The sequence below is a fragment of the Podarcis pityusensis genome (assembly GCF_964106645.2).
Source record: "Podarcis pityusensis genome assembly, chromosome: 15".
In the NCBI taxonomy this organism is placed as follows: Eukaryota; Metazoa; Chordata; class Lepidosauria; order Squamata; family Lacertidae; genus Podarcis; species Podarcis pityusensis.
The window spans coordinates 38,201,455-38,215,342 of NC_138040.1; the positions used below are offsets into that span (position 1 = coordinate 38,201,455).

At 49.0% G+C, this 13,888-nt stretch overlaps 1 protein-coding gene across 1 annotated transcript in view; it reads left to right on the plus strand.

Annotated features, from left to right (window-relative positions):
- Nucleotides 1–1,127: 1,127 nt before the first annotated feature.
- Nucleotides 1,128–13,888, plus strand: part of LZTS1 (leucine zipper tumor suppressor 1) — a 51,873-nt gene continuing 39,112 nt past the window's right edge. Inside the window, exon 1 of the mRNA XM_080982448.1 lies at nucleotides 1,128–1,263. The gene's annotated coding sequence lies outside the window, so the exon portion shown is untranslated. The remainder of the gene's footprint in view (nucleotides 1,264–13,888) is intronic.

The following is a 13,888-nucleotide window of genomic DNA, read 5'->3' on the forward strand; positions in this document are numbered from 1 at the left end:
CACCTCCCTTTCCCCCACTGACGGCAATCGGGGGCGGGGAGATGCGTTGGAGGAGGGAAGGGGAGAGTTTGAAAGGTGGGAGAATGTTGTATTTTAATCTTGTTTTTTTTAATTGTATTTTAATCAACTTGTTTTTATTATTGGTTGTTAGCCGCCCTGAGCCCGGTCTTGGCTGGGGAGGGTGGGGTATAAATAAAATTTATTATTATTATTATTATTATTTGACAAACCTAGACAGCATCTTAAAAAGCAGAGACATCACCTTGCCAACAAAGGTCCGTATAGTTAAAGCTATGGTTTTCCCAGTAGTGATGTATGGAAGTGAGAGCTGGACCATAAAGAAGGCTGATCGCCGAAGAATTGATGCTTTTGAATTCTGGTGCTGGAGGAAACTCTTGAGAGTCCCATGGACTGCAAGATCAAACCTCTCCATTCTTGAGGAAATCAGCCCTGAGTGCTCACTGGAAGGACAGATCCTGAAGCTGAGGCTCCAATACTTTGGCCACCTCATGAGAAGAGAAGACTCCCTGGAAAAGACCCTGATTTTGGGAAAGATGGAGGGCACAAGGAGAAGGGGACGACAGAGGACGAGATGGTTGGACAGTGTTGTCGAAGCCACCAGCATGAGTTTAACCAAACTGCGGGAGGCAGTGGAAGACGGGAGTGCCTGGCGTGCTGTGGTCCATGGGGTCACGAAGCGTCGGACACGACTAAACAGCAACAACATCCAGCAGGAGACGTGGTGCGCGCAAAGCTGGCTCAGCCTGGCTCCTTCCTCCCGCTCCTCCTCCGCAGCCCCTTCCCCGCCCTCCGTCTCTATCCCACATGGGACCCTATCCCTCCCTCCCTCCCTCCCTCCCTCCCTGCCAGCGAGGGCAGCCGGCACGTGCCGCCCCTTGGGGACTCCTCGGCTTGCCGGTCCTTCCTCCTCCCCCGCCCGCGCGACCTTCCCTCGCTCTCGTCACGCGCAGGGCAGCTGCCGGCGGCGCCCGAAGCGCGTCCGTCTCCCCTTCGCCGCGTGCCCAAAGTCGCTGGAGCAGCCAATTAGCGCCGCGTATGCAAAAGCCGCGCCGCCCCCCTCGCTCTCCCCCGCCCCCGCGCGCGCGGCGCCTCTCCCGCCTCGCCAATTCCGTGCAAGTGGCGGCGCGGCGCGAGAGGAGCAGCCCTGGCCGGGCCCGCGGCGAGAGGAGGAGGCGGCGGCGCGATCGCCCGTGCTTGGCGCTCCGGAGGTGGCAGCAGGCTGCAGCGAAGAGGCAGCTTCAGGTGAGGGCGGCGCGCGGAGAGGCAGGATCCCAGCCCGGGGCGGGAGGAGGCTGGGACGCGGGGAGTGGGGTGGGATTAGCCCGGGCTGGGAAGCGCGTCTCGGTTGCGCATTAGGGACAAAACGGCGGGAGCTGCCTCGTAGGAAGTGCAGAGCATTTTAGCTCGCCAGGGTCCGCACTAGCTGGCCACGGCTCTGTTGCGGACTCTTACCTGGAGACGCGCCGGGGATCGAACCCGGGACGTTTGTGCGCGCAAAAAGCAGGTGCGCTGCTACGCTTGCTCCAATTCGGGTGCTTTGGATTGTTGCTCCGACCGCCGTCTCCTGCGGGGAGGGGAAGGGGCATGTTGTGTAAACAGAAGCAGACAGACAAAACCAGACAGCATCCATCATGTGCCCCGTGCACGCGCACCGCACATCACAAGGGTTTGGGTAGGTAGCAACGGTTTCCCAAGGTGGGTCCAATGAACAACTTAGCGCGTGGACAGCTCTTGCAGGAACGAACCCACCCACCCACCCACACCAGACATGGGCTGCCTGTGCCGGCACATTGGTATGCGCAAAAAAACAAGTCTGTGCCCGGTGTGCTGTTCTCACAGTTGGGAGAGCATTGTGTTTCCTGTGCCAGGAATGCAGACTGCTCAGGGCACAGGGGAGAAGTGCATGTCTTCAGAAATAACGCCTGGCGCACAAGTCGCGCCGAGCATCTGATAACGAGACTCAGGGCTGTTCTAATAAGGTGGTGCTGGACATAGCCAGCATTTGGTGACGGCACTTGCACACAGTGTGTCTTCAATAGGCGGCATGATTTGGGGAGCATAGCTCAGTGCTGAGGGGGAGGGACCATACCTCAGTGACAGAGCACCTGCTTGGCATGCAGAAGGTCTCAGCTTTTGGTTGGGGGATTTCTAGGTAAAAGGGTTGTATAGCCAGGTGGTAGAGAAAACCCTGGAGACCTCCTGGCAGAGTAGACAAAAGGGATAATAGAGAATCTAGAGAATAGGGGTAAGTGATGATAGGTAACATTAATAGGTTGAATTCAGTAGATTAAAAGGGAAAATAGATAATAAACGGACAAATTGTAGGGCAGCTTTCTTTCTTTATGGCACCAGTTCTAGAATAAGCTGTGTTTGCACCTCTAGACCAGTTGCAAAAGATAAGCTGTTGTGAGCCAGTTGCATGAATAGCTTACAGCAGTGGTTTTCAACCAGGGTGCCGTGGCACCCTGGGGTGCCTTGAATGATGGTCAGGGGTGCCGTGTGCAACACTGGCCCCTGTCCCTCTTTTCTTCCCACCCTCCTCTGATGTCCTTGCGTGTCTCTGCCTCCCAAAGGCTTGCAGCTCTGGTTACAAGCTCCCCAGGCTGGCCAGGGGGCGCTTCCCAGGCCCCTGTGGGGCAGTATGAGGAGGCACCTCTCTTGGGACAGGGGCGGCAGCTCAGAGACCAGGGGCGGCAGCTGCGGCTGCCCAGAGGACTCCCAAGGAGAGAGGAGAGGAGGCTGAGGGAACACTCCACAAGGGAAGGTGTTCGAAAAAGGGCGAGAGGCTGCCAGCTCTGCAGGCAAGGGGTGATATAACTGGACTCCTGAGCCCCACAGAGGTGCCTCAGAAAGAATGTAGTTGGTCAAGGGAGCCGTGGACCCAAAAAGGTTGAAAACCTCTGGCTTACAGTACAGTAAATGTGTTAGTCTTTTGGTCCCGCAAGACTCTGGCTCCTATTCCCTTCCCTATAATTCCCAGAGGGATTCATCAATTGATCGATCAAGCCCTCTTCCCAGGGAGCTCTGGGAATTCCAGTTCTGGCAGGGGGCTCTCAGCACCCTTAAAAAACTTCAGCCCCCATAATTCTATAGAGTGGTATGATACTGCTTTAAATGTATAGCAGACGTGGAACCTCTGTTGTTCTTGCTGCAACAGACAAACACGTCCGCTCCTCTGGAATTTGCCACCAATGCTGAAAGCAGCTGACCTGGAAGAAAGAGTGGATTTGCTCATGTTGGGAATATGATGAAGACCGTAGTTCTTGTTGATTTCCTCTCTTCCCACCCACAGTGTGCCTGTCCACCCACTCACCCCCATGCATACATAATGAAACTTATTTGTGGCAGCATGCCAAGAGGTATAGCTCTAGATTGGTTGGTTTGGTGACATATTTTATGTGTTAGTGGAAGTGGACCCCTCTTAGATGAAATGCCATGCTTGTGATAAAAAACCCTTTGTGGTGAAATGTACCATGCCTAGGTTGTGATCGTCTTGATGTGGTCGGTGCAGATTTGAACTGACTTTAAGACCTGCTGTTCCCTTTTGTTTTCAAGCGGGCTCACTTGCAGTTAAGCATTCTTAGAACTGCCATCTGAGAAACTGGTGTGTTTTTTTGCAGAAAATACTCCGGCCATTCACAGTGTAATGTCCAGGTCTTAAGAGACAACTGTCTGTGGTGTCCAGCAAAATGCTGCAGCATGCATTGTTCACGAAACGGTGCTCACCGTTAGCGAAGTCTCACCACGGCATTTGCATGTATTTCACCCAGAGTGAACAGATAATTCCAGATGTTCTCTTTTAATTGCAACAACAATCCGCGGGAAGCAGAGCTAACCTTCCCTCCTGCAGCCATTGGACCCCTTGTCATTTATTACAGACAGACAGGAGATCACACTGCTGCTGCTGCTGCTGCTGAATGTTTCACATCCTTCTTCATGTGCAGAGTCTGAGGCTACTTAAGTTCATGACATGTGTATTTATCTGATTTGTTTTGTAAACTTGGAGTGGAGAGGGAGAGAGAGAGAGAGAGAGAGAGAGAGAGAGATGGTTTTTTTAAAAAAAATATTTATGCCCCATAGAATTCCAGTGCTTGAATACTCATCAGCACCATCATATTCTGCAACGAAGCAATTTTTGTTGTCTATCCACTAATTTTCGCATCAGGGAACCAGTGTGGCCACCCTAAGCCCATTTACCAGGGAATAAGCCTCATTAAACTGAATGAGATGTAGGATCATATCCAACCAACTTCTATCTGGAGTAATTCATTGGAATGAATGACTTTAATTTGGTCATGTTTCTTAATATCAGTGGGTCTACTCTGAGTAGGACTAGAATTTGATACAAGCCTGTAAAAGGCATGTATGGATTTGCATTGTGAGAAGAAATGCTATACACATTGTAAAAGCAATGGAAGCTCTTTAATGAAATGTTAAATTTCGAAGTACAGTGCTATGGAGAAAATCTGGTGGTAGTTGTTTTACACCATCTGGGTAAGTCCTAAACAGAGAGAAGGTAGGAAGTTGTCTTACACCAAGCCTACCTCAGTCTTGTCCACACTGGCTGGCAGCAGCTTTCCAAGGCTTCCGTCTGGGAAGACTCCCATCCCATCAATGTGAGGGATTGAGCCTAGGACCTTCAGCATGGAAAGCACATGCTGTACTTCTCCTTTCCTTTTGCCTGTTCTTTGACTACCGAAAACTTTCCCATGGAGGAAATCCAAACTCCCGGCACTGGTGGGGTAAGATCATCATCTGGGAAGTACACTTCCCTTGCAATTGTGAAGTAGTGGCTGGTACCCATTGCGATTGGTGGGGTGGGAGGCAGGGAACCCAAACAGTAAGTGGAAGCCCGAGCCAATGACAACAAATTCTAGTTTTGTCCCCGTCTTCCTCTGTGCTGATTTCTACAAGGGAACCACTGAGACTCAGCAGGGCCGTATTGGACCAGCCCCCACCAAATGTAGCCCTACTGAGATGACACCCCATTCCTTCCACCTGGTGGCAAGATGGTTGCAGAGCCATTGTTTCTGCTTCATGGCACAACTTTTGCCTTTCGAACCTGAATCCTTCCATTTCAGGCATAGGCAAACTCGGCCCTCCAGATGTTTTGGGACTACAGTTCCCATCATCCCTGGCCACTGGTCCTGTTAGCTAAGGATGATGGGAGTTGTAGTCCCAAAACATCTGGAGGGCTGAGTTTGCCTATGCCTGATCCATTCCAATTGAGTTTAGACCCTGTAGTGATAGGCTTGGGGATCTGGCAGAGTCCTAGAGCCCTCCCACCTCCTACCCAAAGCTGGGAAAGTGCTAAGTAGGTTTTGGGAAGGAGACAGGAGGACCCTGTCAGAGCCTCATGCCCCCTTCTCAAAGTCCAGCACCTTGCTTATCAGGCTTTGCTCAGCTCAACGCCCAGCGCATGTGCTGGACACACAGCTCTAAATCCACCCTGGCCCCTGTTGGTCATAGAAAGTTCTCTTTTCCCAGATCACACTATTCGGTCACCTAGCCTATATTTTCTGGCCTGACTGGCAGCAGCTTCCCAGGGTTTCAGCCAAAGAGCCTTTTCCCATCACCAGCTGCTATCTAATCCTTTTAACTGGGATCGGACCTGGAACTGTTTTCATGCAAAACATGCTCTCTGCCGCTGAGCTCCAGTTCTTGTTCACAAACATCAGACCAGCTCCCATCATTCCTTATTTTGCCTTGATCCATATTTTTGAGGAGTGGGAGAAATAAAAGGGAAACTGAAAAGGGTTTTTAAGACTCAACTGCAAGCAGCCTTTGTGACTTAAGGCCTCTCCCTGGAGGTGAGGGGGTGTGATCAGAGCCAAAGCAAGGACCTTGTGATCATTGTGTTTTTCAAATGCATTAAGAGGAGGGTGCAACATGATAGGTAGGAGTGAGCGCAGATGTGGTTTCCGTGGAGTGCACCACCTGGAACAAAAGTCCTAATGAGGCTGTGCTATCTAGAATTCCTGATAGAGCAGTGCCAGATGCGAGCTGAATACCTCACTTCATAATTATTGCTGGAGTGTGGTTTGCCAAGGTTTGCTTCAGGCACAGCAATTGAACCGGCCAGGCATTGTTTGCAAATGGTTTTGATTTTTGGCCGGCATTGGCAAGCAGCTCATGGGATGTCTCTGTGACCTCCTGTGCAAATGTCTCTGGAGCTCTGAGGACACAGTAATACCTTGTTTTGGAAATTGCTGTCTTTTGAAGAACAGCAGTTTTTCCCCCGGCTGCAGCTGGCTGCATAGAAAAAGGCAGCAGTCTTCTTTGCATGCTTTTCCTGACATGCAGGGGCTGCGCTGGTTAGCTTTACCCCAGCGCAAACAGCATGAATATCTGTAATCAGAGGTCCTTTCTGCACACAGCTGCATGCGCAATGCTTGCGCGTTGACTTGGAATCCTGATTGCGCAGGGTTCCAGGTTGCCCGGAGGAAGCCTTTGCACATGCAACTGTCCACACAGAGACTTGCTCCCTGCAGGCATTTGTGCATGGATGACAAGGGATGGAGCTGTTGGTGCAGGGTGGCTAATTTCAAACACTGCTGAAATGAAAGTATGGTAAAATGATAGATGGTGTGAAATCAGAGATCTGGTGAATTATGGGACAAGGAAAAGAAGTGGGACATAAGCATGGTTTAAAACATGGGTGGGGAACCTCAGGCCCAGGGAGCAAATGTGGCCCTCCAGATCTCTCTGTTTGGCCCTTGAAACTCTCTCCAGCCACATTTCTGCTTTGCACCCTCCTTGGCTGCTAATACTGCTTCTTGCTTGCCTGGGTGGAGGTGGACAGAGAGGTGGTGTAAGTATTTGCAGAAATGAGCCCATCATGCAAAGGTAATGTTCTCAATCATTTTTGCCTCTGGACCCACCCACCATATGCATCCTGTGGCCCCTGGAAGGTTCTCAGGAAGGAATGTGGCCCTCAGGCTGCAAAGGGTTTAACATGAATGGCACGGTGCACCAGATGCAAAATGTTTCCCCTTTCTGTCTGGCGTGTGTGCAAAGCGACACTGGTTTTAGATGGAAGCACAGCTTCTAGCCTCAAAGTGGAAGCAGCTGGATAGTTGAGTGTGTGTGTGTAACCAGAACAGCACACTTGCACACTCTGTCCCCCCGAGTCTTGCGCATCCCAGCCGTGCTGTACTGTACCCTTCATCCTGGCAGCTCGCTGGCTGCCGAAACCACCCGGTTCTCTGTTTGAGGCAGCCCCTGTCCCTGACAACACACCCTCTGCTTGGCACTGCGAGCTGCTAAAATTGGGTTTAGCTTGCTGTGCCACCACGTTAGTCACTGGCAGGCAGGGCTGAAACATGGTGGGAGGTGGATGAACGGTAGTCTTCTGCTTGGAAACTAGCAGCTTTAAAGTTACCGGATTCGGGAGGGAAGAGAATGCTGTAAGCTGAACTTGAGCCCCAGCACGAGATGAAGCAAAGAAATTGTTTGACCTTGGTTGAATGATGTCCAAGCCCTAGTTTGCTCCTTCCACACTAGTCCTTTTTCTCTGACATCCTTTTATTTGCTTCCATTCTGTTGTTTTTTTTCCTGTGTCATTCTTCTGTTTATTTGGAGATCTGATTAGTAGAGTTTGCTTTTGTTGCTTGCAGAAATACAATTTCTGCTTTCCTTGTGCAGATGGGCACTTTGCTCTACCTCTCCATGCCATCAGAGGCTCACTCGACTGGGATATGGTCTTCTTGGTGGTGACATCCAGGTTAGTGGAACATGAATCCCAGGAGCAAGGACTGGGGAGAAATGATATTCACTTTGCATTTAAAGGCGAACCTATCAAATTCATGCGTTCTAACACATGCACAAATGGAAATGCAGCCTTCCCTTGAAATTGACACTTCACCAAATTTTGCAATGCAATTCTCCTGCCAAATAATGTGAACTAAAATGCATATACTGAAGGTAAAGTATGCCTCAAAATGCATATATTACAGAAAATAGCATTAAAAAATGCATTAAGCAAGGAAACATTATAGGGTAAAGGTAAAGGTACCCCTGCCTGTACGGGCCAGTCGTGTCCGACTCTAGGGTTGTGCGCCCATCCCACTTAAGAGGCCGGGGGCCAGCGCTGTCCACAGACACTTCCGGGTCACGTGGCCAGCGTGACGAAGCTGCTCTGGCGAGCCAGCACCAGAGCAGCACATGGAAACGCCGTTTACCTTCCCGCTATAAAGCGGTACCTATTTATCTACTTGCACTTAGGGGTGCTTTAGAACTGCTAGGTGGGCAGGAGCTGGGACCGAACGACGGGAGCTCACCCCGCCGCGGGGATTCGAACCGCCGACCATACGATCGGCAAGCCCTAGGCACTGACGTTTTACCCACAGCGCCACCTGCGTCCCTTGGAAGGAAACATTGCATTACAAAAATGTATGTATTAGGCAAAATGGCATAAAATATGTGTGTTTTAGGAGAGATTTGCATTAAACTGCTGATCAATTTTCATGAGACTACTTAAAAAATGCAGACTGATGTGGAAATGTGTAGAACTGAACTTAAGATTGCAAAAATGATAAACTGAGAGAAACTGAAATTGGTAGATCAACCTCTCCTTATTGGCATTTCAACAGTCTGTGAAAACCATTTTCTATGTTTAAGGGTTTAATCTTCTTCCCCTCTCCCCAGGGTATGTGGGGTGGGGGATGTGATTGTTTTAACATATCTTTCTAATTTTTGGAAGTCCACCTGGGGAGCCAAAAGGTAAAAAAATAAATATTTAAACAACAAATACATTTTAAGAGTCTATGTGCCTTTAATGAAAACCAGGATCTGGCTTTCCAAATGTTGTTGGACTACAACTCCCATCATACCTGACAATTGGCCAGCTTGGCTGGAACTGATTGGAGTTGGAGTTCCACAGTATCTAGAGGGTCCCTCGGCCCATAATGTAGGCGGGATTTCCCTTTCTGGCAGTTGCTTTTCCAGGAGTGCAGATTTTGGTTGAACATTCAAAGTGCCTTGATAGTAAGAGCAGTTCAACAGCAAAGCCAATTACCCAGAGAGATGGTGAGCTCTTCCTTCCTGGAGATCCTCAGAAGAACACTGGGCAGCCATCTGTTGGGGATGCTAGAGCACTGAATTGCTTTCACTGAGCAGGAGATTGAACGAGGTGCCCTAAAGGCGCCCTCTAGCTCTGTGCTTCTGTGAGCCCCAGGTCTGCTTCTGGGCTCGCTCCCTCCTCTCATCCTGTGCTGTTCTCTCTTTCCAAAATGGTAGCAAGCCGTAGTTTGCAGGAAATGATGGTTTGAGGTTGCCCGGAAAACCACGGTTGCCAGCCATGGTTGAAATCCTGGTTGCAAAACCTGCTTGTGTCCAGCAGCAATCCAGAGGCAGCAGAGGCAGCGGCTGAGAAGCAAGATCAGGTTCAGGACTCTGAAACAGCTCCTGAAGATCAGGGGACCATTGAGACTGAGGCTGGGGGACAGGATCCACCAGAGGAATCTCGTAGACCACCAAGACCTTCTCCTGAGCCTACCATCACACATCACCGGTCCATCACCGGCACAAAGGATGCACCAGGAGGGAGGCTATGGAACAGAGGAGGACTGCCCATCTTCAGGCCGGGGGTTAACCCTTTGAGGCCCTGAAGTTCTCCATGGGACAGGTGGAGCTTGGAGGACATAGTTTGATGCCAGAGCCTTAGCTCCCAACTCTTGTTGGAGCAAGTTGGTCATTCAAAGTTGTCTGCAGTCCTGCATCTTCTGAGCAGCCCTACCTCCCCTCCCGCCTACTAGCTCCCTTCTCCCTGGAATCTAGCATCGGACCGGGACACAGTATCCTCTCCATAGCCAATGGGAGGCCATCAGTGAGTGCATCTTTAAGGGCAGCCCCATGCAAAGCACATTGCAGCAGTCAATCCAAAGTAAAGGATACATTTGTCATCTCTGCCAAGCTAAGCAGTTGGCTCCTTATCTCTCTTGCCCTAACCTAGCCACTGTGATCCACGCGACGGTCACCTCCAGACTTGATTATTGTAACTCACTCAACGTGGGGCTGCCCTTGAAATTGACCCAGAAACTCCAGCGGTTGCAGAATGCTGCAGCGAGACTCCTTACGGGGTCCTCGCCGCGGGATCACATTCACCCGGTGCTATACCAGCTGCACTGGCTCCCGGTGGAGTACAGGATCAGGTTTAAGGTGCTGGTTTTAGCCTTTAAAGCCCTATACGGCCTAGGACCCTCGTACCTATGGGACCGCCTCTCCTGGTATGTCCCATGGAGGACCTTACGGTCTTCAAACAGAAACATTTTGGAGATCCCATGCCACAGGGATGTTAGGCTGGCCTCAACCAGAGTCAGGGCTTTTTCGTCTGTGGCCCTGATCTGGTGGAACGCTCTGTCACAAGAAACTAGGGCCCTGCGGGACTTGACATCTTTCCACAGGGCCTGCAAGACAGAGCTGTTTCACCAGGCCTTTGGTCAAAGCACAGTCTGACCCCCTCCTTTGGTAATCCTCATAGAACTCTAGCCCAACGGTTGCCATTAATTTGATTCTGAATTGATTTTAGAATGAATTGATTTTAGAATGCTGTATTACTTTTATTGTTGTTAGCCACTCCGAGCCCTGCTTCGGCTGGGGAGGGCGGGAAATAAATAAAAATGTATTATATTATTATTATTATTATTATTATTATTATTATTATTATCTTGGCATAGGAGTGCTCAGAGCGAACCATTGGTTAATGGATGTATTATTTAACATGGGTAGCCTTCTCAGGCATTGTTTCATTCCATAGCAACAAGTTTCAAGGACCAGTTATGTGCCAGGCGAAACGATTCTCCCCACCACCCACCTCCCATTACTTCATTTCTAAATTTGCTGCAGAAGGAATGTGTTCTTATGTGGGCTGGATGCTGCATTTAGGCAGGGAGACGCTGTGCCAGTGACGCGAAAGAGCACCCTGTTCCCTGGAGCAAAGATGGCAGTCTTGCTAGGGGAATGTTATGCTAGCCTGTGTGGAAGGTCAGGAGATAAAAAATAAGGCCGTAAGGCAAGGGGTATGGGACTTTGGGCCCAAGAGCTGAATATGGCCGGCTAGCTTTTCTGTCTAGCCCTTGGGAGTCTCCCCAGCCTACAGTCCCTCTCCAGGTCCCTTCCATGGAAAGCTGAGAGTCTAGAAAAAACCTCTGGTATTTGCCTGGCTGGTCACATGCATCTTTCCACCACATTGTCTTCTGGCCTTGCTCAGAGAGTTTGGATTTGATATCCCGCCTTTCACTCCCTTTAAGGAGTCTCAAAGCGGCTAACATTCTCCTTTCCCTTCCTCCCCCACAACAAACACTCTGTGAGGTGAGTGGGGCTGAGAGACTTCAGAGAAGTGTGACTGGCCCAAGGTCACCCAGCAGCTGCATGTGGAGGAGCGGAGACGCGAACCCGGTTCCCCAGATTACGAGACTACCGCTCTTAACCACTACACCACACTGGCTCTCTCACTTTTTGCCTCTGATGGAACCCACCACTGCGATGCAGCCCCCAGAAAATTGCCCATGAGGGAATGTGGCCCAAACAAATTACCCCACCCTTGTCATAAGATGAGCCCTTCTGGACCAAACCAAAGTTCCCTCTCATTCTGCAGCTGCCTGCTTCCCTCAGTGCTTTGCCAGAAGCCTCCAGGAAGCCCCAAAGGCCCCTCTCCCAGCAAGTGGTATTCAGAGATGGATTGCCTCTGAACATGAAGGTTTACGATATCCTAGCCAAAAGCCATTGGCAGGCACATTTATGGAGAATAGGGCTATCAGTAAAGCTATCAGTGCCAGTGACCACCATCATATCTTGCAGCAGTGAAGCATATCAGTCTGCTAAGAGATACTTGTTTTGTCTGCTCTGAATATACGGCCAGTCAATTTCATTGGGTGACTCCAAGTTGTAATATAACTGGCAGGGAGTCAGGAAGTGTGGGGAGGAATTATCCATTATTTCTAAACCGGGGTGGCCAACTCCCAAGAGACTGCTATCTACTCACAGAGTTAAAAACTGGCAGTTGAGCTTTTTTTTTTTTTAGGAAGGAAAGCCCTGTTTTTTATGGGTTCAGGTCAGAGTTGTTGAGCTTTTTGAGGGAGGAGAAAAGCCCCAGTTTTTGGGGGTGCAGGGCAAAGATGTTGAGCTCTTTTTAAGGGAGCCAAACCTGTTGGGCTTCATTGGGGGGAGCCAGTGATCTACCACAGAGAACCAGTGATTTACCAGTAGATCACGATTTACCTGTTGGACGTCCCTGTTCTAAACCATGCATATTTTTATTTGCATCAGGAAAGCTGATTTAATCCATGCTGGGCCATTGCTGTTCTTGTGCTGTTTATTTAAAAAAAATAGTGTTATGAAATTGATACTTTTAATTGTTTTAAATTATATTTAATCAGCCATGTTTTGAGATATGTAGATGGATGGATTATGAGCCACTTTGTGAAGACTCTTTCTTTAAAGACCAGTTATGAGTCTGTTAGCGAAACTGAATAAATAAATCTAGGAACAGGCACCACCTCCTCTTCAGCATAGCAACCATATTTTAATTTATTCTGTGTGGGAAGGGGCTTTGGCTACAGACACCTCTGGGTCTTTTTCACAGTCTTAAATATAGGCAGCGATGTAGGAAGACTATGAAGGTGCTTTACTTATCAGGCTCTTTCTCTGCAAGACAAATCTCTTAGCCCCTCTTCATCCCCATGAAATACTGCACAGCCCTTTGCCTGCAAGAGAATTTTTGAAAGGGGAATTGATTTGAGGTCTCACACGGATGCGTGATGGATGCGCTTGGCTGGCTGCCATATCTCATACGCAAGGAGATGGTGTTATAGGTCCTCTAATTCGGCATGAAAATTGCAGAGCACATTTAGATGTTGTAATTGACATTTACAAGACATTGGTGGTGGCTGCCGCTGCCTCCACTGGTCCAATAAACGTGCTTCTCTGCAATAAACCTGCTTGTACGATGTGCTGTGTTCCATGTTTAACTATAACTATGGCTTACAAGGGAAAGAGTAAAATTAATAACTCTAGCAAATCTTTCTGTGTCAGTTTGCAGTACTGATAAAACTGTTCATTTCACCTTGTAATTGAAGAAAAAAAGCACACATTCCATAATGGACTCAGCAAAAGAATAAAGTAATTCTTAAATCTAGCCTTTGAGAGTGGGATCTACAACCTATGGAAAAATTGTTTTCTACCATCTGAAAATTGGCATTGCATTTGGGGATAATATGGGTTTGCAAGGGGAGACAAAGTTCAAGGGTATGGGAAGCTGTTGGCTTTCAGTTAAGCTGCGATTGAGAGAAAAGCAGAAATTGCTGGCAACTTTTGGAACCAGGATGCTGATCTATATGGACTTGTGATCTGAGCCCATAGGGCTCTTTGTGCAACTTGTTAAGATTGCAATCCTATAGGCTCTTATATAATAATAATAATTTATTATTTATACCCCGCCCATCTGGCTGAGCTTCCCCAGCCACTCTGGGCGGCTCCCAGTCGAGTGTTAAAAACAATACAACATTAAATATTAAAAACGTCCCTAAACAGGGCTCTCTTACCAGAGAGTAAGTCCCATGAGCACAGTGCTGTAAGACTCAGATTATTTTTAGGAATTGGACTGAACTGTTTCTAGATTTGCAGCTTCCCACCCCACCCCACAAAAACTCTTTTCCTTCTTTACAGCAATGCCCTCTCCCAGATTGTCCCTAGAACAATGTAATACCCTTGAGAGCTATGATGCTATCTGTCTCTTCTTCCCTTTCTGCACTTTTCCTCTGCCTCGCTTGCCCCATCCTTCCTTTGCATGCATTTTCTTCCACTGCCAACCGTGCTTGTTCAGAAATCCCTGCAGTGGGCGTTAAGTGCCATGAAACAGGAAAGATAT